This window comes from Macadamia integrifolia, chromosome 1 (genome assembly GCF_013358625.1).
Source record: "Macadamia integrifolia cultivar HAES 741 chromosome 1, SCU_Mint_v3, whole genome shotgun sequence".
NCBI classification, from domain to species: domain Eukaryota; kingdom Viridiplantae; phylum Streptophyta; class Magnoliopsida; order Proteales; family Proteaceae; genus Macadamia; species Macadamia integrifolia.
The window spans coordinates 23,510,365-23,518,706 of NC_056557.1; the positions used below are offsets into that span (position 1 = coordinate 23,510,365).

The window sequence follows — 8,342 nt, forward strand, 5'->3', positions numbered from 1 at the left end:
AAATTTGGATCGGTATATAATTTTCCCCTTCCTCAAAAGGTGCCAATATCATTCAGTTTCAATGAGGACTCTTGATATATTAATGAGTAACACAACGCCCTAGTATGTTATTTCCAGTTCAATGAAGGAAGCAAACCAGGATATAAACGACCAATGACAAATAATTTTATGGAACAGAAGCATATTGCCTCTTCAATTGTCATGCTCTTTAAGTTATTTCATCTTATTAATGGAAGAATTGCGGATATAAAAATCAAGAAAATTGCAAAGTTAACCTTCGCACAAAATGAGGTGCATGCAGATTTTTTTTTTTCTTTCTGACAAGTGAGGCCCCAGGGATGGTCGAACTCATGATCTTTTAATTAATTGTTAGGTGTTGGTCCTTGCCAATTGAGCTACTCCCTTGGGATTTACAAATGCTTGTTTTAATTATCATAATTAGGCTCATAAATATTAATAAATATAAGTTAAATATCTCAAATTAGATTAATAGGTGCATAATATGTATAAACATTTTTTTTTGGTAGCTAGAGAAATAATAAGTATAAACAACAGTATACAATAGAAGTATCATACATGATAACACTTTTTGTTTCTGTATTTCTTTATTTTTTTATTTTTGGGTTGGGGTTGGGGTTGGGTTTGGAGAACGAATAGGAATCCGATTTTGAGTTTATCTATTCTAAAAACAATAAAGGAGAAATAAGGAGGGGGAGTTTCTCTTTAATGAGTACATGGTTAATTTGATGGGTAAACCAGTAATTTCATGATAAAAATAAACTATGAATATTTATCTTTCCAAAGGAATATTACATTGAGGAACATTTTTTTTTTTTTTTTTTTTATCACATACTAAAAAACTGTCCAAGGGTGCTTTACTCCTGCACCCCAGAGGGGGCAAATGATAGGAAAGGGATAGAGGTATGGGTTCCAACCCACTGATGCTTTCTTGCCAAAGCCATTTATTAACATTTATAATGGAGCCGGATTTGTATTTGTATTCATTTGAGCAATTCTGTATTTGAAAATTGGTATTCGAAGAATATTCAATTTGGTTCGAAAATTATATATTTTCTGATATTCTGAAAATCCATCCCTATTTTAGAATACTAAAATACACTTATTAATTCACAACATATTACATGTAGTTAAATAAGAAAATTAGAGAGAGAGAGAGAGAAAGAGAGAGAAAGAGAGAGAGAGAGAGAGAGAGGACGTCTATATAATTTAAAAAAATAGAACCCTTTAACATCAACCCTTGTGGACAGTGGCTTCAGTTCTTCTACATCAAGTCTAGTCGAGTTTTTGTTTTTTCCAATTCTCCCCTCAATGCAAACAATTAAAGATGTGAATGGATAGTCAAAAATACATATCTGATCAATGTTCATATTAGTTTAGGAGAATCCATTCTCAAAAATCAATATCCAAAAAATCCGTTTAAAAGCTAATCAAACATGAATGTCAATAGTGTTATATCCAATTCGATTGTTTTCAATCCGTTAACATCCCTAGTTTTGGGGAAATAAAATCGTCTGTAGAGCTTTCACGACAAATAATTTACTGGCATTAAAAGTCTAACCCACCTCTTCTTTTAAAATTAGAGTACAAAAACTTTTAATGGTGGTTTTGGAAAACTGTGAAACTTTTAGAGGTGGAATCCCTTTCGCTACTTTATCTCCACACAATGCTTTTTCACCCAAGACTTTTATAAGTTTCCAAGGCTTTAAGGTGGAAAAGCACTTCCGCACTTCCACTGCCCTTTTATTGGATTCGAATGAGATAACGCTAGCACTATTAGATTCGTACCCAATTCATTTACATCTCTATTTTTAGTGCTGTTTTATTTTTATAAAATCATTTGTATATAGAGCTCTACTGATGATTAATTTTACAGATATTAAATATCTTATCCACCATTTTTTTTTTTCAAATAATAAAACAAAACTTTTAATGATAGTTTTGAAAAATTACAAAACTTTTAGGATCCGGCTCGTCTCCAACGACTGACACTTCAACGAGCGTCTAATGATTTTTCCGATGATCGACACGTGGACTCCAATTAATCCGATGGTTCATCAACTTCTTCTCTTCTCTCCTCTCCTCTTCTCTCCTCTTCTTCTCCGCAACATGAAACCCTCCTTTGTTCTTCTGCATAATGTTTTGGTTCATATAGGATGCCGATTTAAGAAGGGGAAGGAAGAAGAAGAAAAGAGCACATTAATTTCTACAGATTCGAACTCAAAAACAGAGTAATTATTCTAGGATTTTGGCTGCAGGCACTGCTTAACCTCAAGAGAATGTCAAGAAGCAAGGCACGAATGCATAGTTCTGGAAGATTTCTCATCTGCTACAATTTCAGAAAATAATAATAATAAATAATAATAATAAGAAGAAGATGCATGAAGGGGGCGTTTTCAGATTTGAAACCATCAAACTTCAGTTCGTGAAACCCATATCTGAAACCGTCCAAATGGGTGAGAAAAAGAGAGGAAAAGAGAGAAGAAGCATACCTATGCTCTAGCAGCGATTGAAGGTTGGTTGGAGACAACCCTATAGTTGTTCAAATCTACAATGACGAATGACTCCGACGCCTCTGAAGTTAGGGTTTTAGAATGTATGAGGAGGGAAATAGGGAGAAAAGGAGGGGGAAGAGATCGGGTTTCCGTTAGTCATTCAAATCCCAAATCCAACCTCATTCATCGCCCTCTGCTCCCTCTGCAATTGTTCAGCGAGAGGAGAGACAACTCAAAATCATTCAACCGTTGGATTGTAGAAATCCACGTGTCAACAATTGGAAAACTCGTTGGACGCTTGTTGGAGCGTCAGTCGTTGGAGACGAGCCGAATCCAAACTTTTAGAGGTGGTATAAGTAAAACCCTTTTATTTATGGGGTGGTACAAGTAGCACTTCCACATCTCTCTTTCTTTTTGTGGTCTGTGTATTTATTCCAAAGTCACTGACGAGGTCAGATTCTCTCTTAGACCATGATCTCTTGAAGGTGTGAGATTGTTGTAAGAGATCATGGTCCAGGAAAAGATTCTAACTCGTCACTAATAACTAGAGTTGATTACCATGTGCAAAGAAAGATCTCATAGATATGATTTTCCTTGAATTTAACATGAGAAATATAAGCATTTATTTTGCTTTTAAAAATTGTGGGTTAGTTTTGAAACGTTCTTTTCTTCTGGAGTTTTGCTTCTCTCATGTGAATTCCTATGTTTAGTGAGTTCAAACCCAACTTGGGGTTCTAAAATCTGATCATTTTCTGGTTTGAAGAAATGGATCACTTTGCTTAGAGGAATATCAGTCGTGTTTATTTGTTCATCTCCCATACTCCTCTTGTTTATGGGAATAGAATGTACTAATGTAGTAGAAGTTGAAACTCCAAAATAGCCGAGGAGCTATTTTGATATTTCAATTTCGGTGATCTCTCTCTCTTTCTCAACTAACAAAAGAATATACGAAGACTCGTCGATTACTCTGTCACCTTCACATTCACATCCACTTGAGAGAGACAAAGTGTCTAAAGTATAACATTTCACTATTGCCACTTGGTAACTCATAGGTTAATCCATGTGATAGAAGACTCCGCATATATCTCAATGTTCAAATTTTAGCCCAAAGTAAGCTAGGAAAGTTGTTCGAACTCTAATTCAAAGTTCCAGTGATTTTCAAAACGTCATCAAATGAAGATGAATATAATATATGTACAAAATGACATTTTTTATAATTTTAACTTCTTCCTCTATTGATTTTAGGCTGAAATTGTACCAATGAAATACTTACTTGGTCCTCTATCACATGAACTAACCCATATTCTTCTTCTGGTAGGCACGGATCTAATCTGGTCAATGGGGGATCCTGTTGGGGATCTCACCGATGCCACAGCACCACTCTTTTATGGCCTTCCCCAATGAAGGTCAAAGTTTTTCCGAGCCGAGCTCTTTAGCCTTGGATTTAGAGCTCCAGTTGGGTGAGTGGGCACCTATTCCTCAGCTTGACCCAGGATCGGACATCCACTGAGGGCTGCACCCCCCCCCCACCCCCCGGCGTTTACTCAAGATCTTAATTTAGATTTGAATTTGGACCCCTGATGGTGGATGAAGAGTCGGCCCCAGTAGTGGAAAACTCAGCAAGCGCCTATAGCTGCTAATGTATTTTCGGAAAGGAGGGTGGGGGGTGAACTCAATAGCATCATACAATGGCTGCCTAAGAAGGAACATGAACTTACCATTTACTCTTCCACCCAAAAAAAAAGAGTCGCATGTATTATTATGTCGCAAATAGTGAAGCATTATACTTCACTAAACATAGTGACAAGAAAGAAAAACCCTTTCTACTATAATGTTTAAATAATAGTTGTTGAAACGTTTTCTTTTTTACCCTATTATGTATCAACCGTTAAAGGGTGTTGACTGAACACCTTGCTGAGCTTTCTTTTTTTTTCTTTTTAATTATTTTATTTTTTTAAGCCTTTGCATTCTAATTTTCTCATCTCTATATCTGATCTAGACGGATTCAAATCCTCTATGATGAGTGGTGAGTGATAGTGAAGATCCAATGGTTGAGAGGGCTCCGGCATGCACCCCAGCCATTGGATCCTCACTGCCTCCCCACAGAGGATTTTTGTGCTTATGTAACTGCATTGGACAACTGGAAATAAGAATAAACCGTAACAATTGGTCACCCATCCAAGTAGGCCAGTATGCGACCCATAAAACTATATCCAAAATCTATAACAAGTGATGATGAGACCTGGAAAAAAAGTATAATAATATCGTGGTACATATTCCATATTATGTTAAATGCTTTATATATTGTTAGCGTTATTCCAAGTGATAATAGCTTGGAAATCCAGATTTAGTACACATTGGTGGGGAGTGTTACAGAAGTGGTGTCTCTTTCCTAGGATAGCATGAAAAATTCATAGACCTGTTTAATTAACAAGACAATAAACAACACCACCAACAACAGCTACAAAAATCCCGATAGGAAACCCACTAAAGCACAATCAAACTGAAACCTCTTAGGAACGGAATACAATAGTCTGATCAGTCAATTCAGGCTAGCATCAAATTTTTACCCACATTATATAACGAAACTTAAACAAGTTAAATTAAAAATAAAACACAAAATAAACTATAGTGCCTATTACATAAATTCAACAGACTTCTTTCTATCATTGATCCACGAATTTATTTTCTCCGTGTTTAAAACAAAGAAAGTTGTTGCTAGAGCATCCACATAACAGTTCTCTCCATGTTGGCTTTGGTCGAAGAAGACGCTGACTAGAGCATTTTTACGGAAAGTACTAGAGACTTTCGTTATTTTCTCAACAAAACAGATTTCCTTGAGCATGAAAGCACAGCTGTTACCCAAAGCTTCATTTACAATTCAGGTGCCATGTTTCTCACTTTTACCTGAGTAAGCCCCAGGGAATAAAATTTCTCGTTCGACAATATCCACTGCACATTCATTCTCATCAAATTGCACTAACTTAAGGATTATGCAATATAAAATCCTTGTCATAGTAGCAAACTCCATTGTCAACCAACATTTTTGAAGCCTTGGCAGCAATAAAGTCAAACTTGAGATATGTCCCCTTCTTGTTAACGAAAGTTCGATTCATCCTGCACAAAAACTCAAAGAAGTCGGTCTTGTCTCCAAAGACCCGAGAAGGGGTGAATTTGATATCTTATGGGCTTGAAGGCTCCATTTGAAATATAACTGCCCCATTGGCATTGACAAACCAAAACCTTTTGTCATTAAGGGTATGTTTGCCTACTCAAAGTTTTACCATGATCTCATCCGGTAGATTCATATGAACTCTCGTCAAAACACCCTTGAACATCCCCACCATTGGAATGTTGAAATACACATAAAAGATGGAGTTTTTATCGATGCTATTAATTGATTTCGCACCTATCTCCTTCTGTTTCAGATAAGCCACATCTGCAACAGAATCCCGAAAGATAACTGGGAAGTCGCCCTCTTTCATCAAACGGAAATCCCTCACTATAATACTGCCATCAATAAAGAAGTGGGAATCAATAAAGCCTTTTAAGGCAAATAGACTCTTAATGAGACGAGTGTCATTGGACTATTTGCTTTCATGCCAATGCTTAAGTCATTGCGTTTGTCAAATACACTTGCGATAGAGTTCAGTATCTCATTTGCTGCTACTAAGAAAGTGGCACCAAAATCTTTGTGAATGAATAGATCATGTAATATCTCAAGAAATCTCAGCACAGATTCAAGATCTTCACTTGCCAGTGGTTCAAGACCAAAGTCAACAAACACTCTCTTCAAAGAGTTTGTGATTGCAACGATGGTCAATTGGAACTGTTCAGCATTCCTGTCACACCCCGTTCTCACAGAACCTGGCCAGTGACCGGGTTAACACCGGTTAACCCAAACCTGCCAGGATCATCAGATACTGTATTCCACCACAGCATACACACAACTAATATAAGCTCATCAGATCAGCGGAAGACTAAGTTTTACCAGTGAATAATCCCATAATACTTGATACCCGAATTGTGATACAATAATTATGTACATGTGGGCCCGAAGGCATGATAATTACACAATAGAAGTACAATTCATATATCAAGTATATAAAGGAAATCATCAAAATAATCAAAGTACACAGCTCGGCTCGGCAACAAAGGCAAGAGCTCAGCTCGGCATCAAGGGTAGAGCCCAGCTCGGCATCACATAGTAGAGCTCAGCTCGGCCTCAGAAGTAGAGATCAGCACGACCCCCCAACGTGGAGCTCAGCTCGGCCTCAGAACTGCGGTCCCGCAGCACAGGTCTCGCACGAGCAGTCAGTGCCATGCTCTAACTCCTCAGGGGTCCACCAGTCCTCTTCAGAAAACTCGACTGTGGGACCCACCCCGTGCTCCTCAGATGTATGACCTGCAAAATTATCTAAAAAGGGGGTGTACACGTGGGATGAGCTCACTAGCTCAGTAAGTAGAAAGATGAACCACACAGCAGTCCACACATCAAACCACAATCATATGCACTACATGTCATGCTATACATTTTAAATCACATCCACCTAAGCAACATTACTAAGTCTTCGGTTTTAGTGCTACTACAGCCACAGTGCGCGTATACTCTGGGTACGAGCCGCGAACTCCCTCCCGCGATACGCCCATAGGGCTGTCGGAGAAGGCCCACCGTGAGTACTCGGAAAAGTAAAGACAATGTCGTCCACCGGCTCTCAACAGAAATGTAAATGACTGAAAATAAAGGTGCTGACTCCAGCAATTTAAAAGCAGTACGATTGGCCCTCTTGAATGTACCACCGGGGTTGCCGGCTGTCCTACATGACCCGCCGGGCGTTATGTCTAACCGCCACAGTGACCCGACGACCACGACCACTGCTTCCCCCCAAATGATAACCCAACACCTTAACCCCTGTTGGGAAGGGTCGTAGCATAGGATGGTGACAATCCTAATACCGCATGCTCCTATATGACAATAGTACGATTGCATAGTGCCTCCGTGTCCCATTCCACGGGCCACCAATGCACTCGTCTCCAAGCCGGCTACGGCATCTAGTCTATCAATGCATCATGCACAATGATATCCACATTCAACATATAAACATCTCATTCAATTGGCATTTGGAAAGTAAACATAGCACACATGCATATCAATGTGAGGAATGACTAATCACCTTTGAGTGCGGTTTGAACCAACCTTCCTCGCGTATGTATAAGACCGAATCCGTGGGAGGACTGGGAGAAAAAAAATCCTTTCCACCTTTCGAGACAAATTAAATCATTTCGAATCAGCTCACTCTTTCCCTAATAGGGACTTAAACTTTATATTGGATAGTGATATAAAATCATTTTTAAACTTGGGTCACCATCGTCTTGAACGCAATAAAAACGATCTCTTACTTTTATACGAGAAAATTCAAGACGCCAGCGACAGTGGATCAAAAGATCCCTTTCGACTTCAAGTCGAAATGTTCATAGGTGACTATGGTCACTATGGTGACTATAATAAAAAATAATTGAATGCCCAGACTTTTAGCCACACTATGTGTTTTTGCTTTTATTTTGTTTGTTTTAATTTAAACAGATGATGAATGTGTGTTGTGATAAGAAAGCGCTCTTAGTTCAGTTTGGTAGAACGTGGGTCTCCAAAACCCAATGTCGTAGGTTCAAATCCTACAGAGCGTGATTCCGTTCTTGTTTGTTGGAATTATACTGAAATAACTTCACTAACTTGAACAGCAACCTGCCTAAACGCCCTCCTGCGGATTAAAGAAAGGAGGAGGTCAATCAAAAAAAGAGATGTTAATTAATCAAAGGTCCAACTGATCA

At 38.3% G+C, this 8,342-nt stretch overlaps 1 protein-coding gene and 1 non-coding gene across 2 annotated transcripts in view; both read left to right on the forward strand.

Annotated features, from left to right (window-relative positions):
- The window catches only part of LOC122072105 (salutaridine reductase-like), a 10,942-nt gene that overhangs the window by 2,041 nt on the left and 559 nt on the right, over nucleotides 1-8,342 (forward strand). The window lies entirely within an intron of this gene.
- TRNAW-CCA lies at nucleotides 8,125-8,198 on the forward strand. Its single transcript has one exon. It is a non-coding gene; the product is annotated as a tRNA-Trp (tRNA).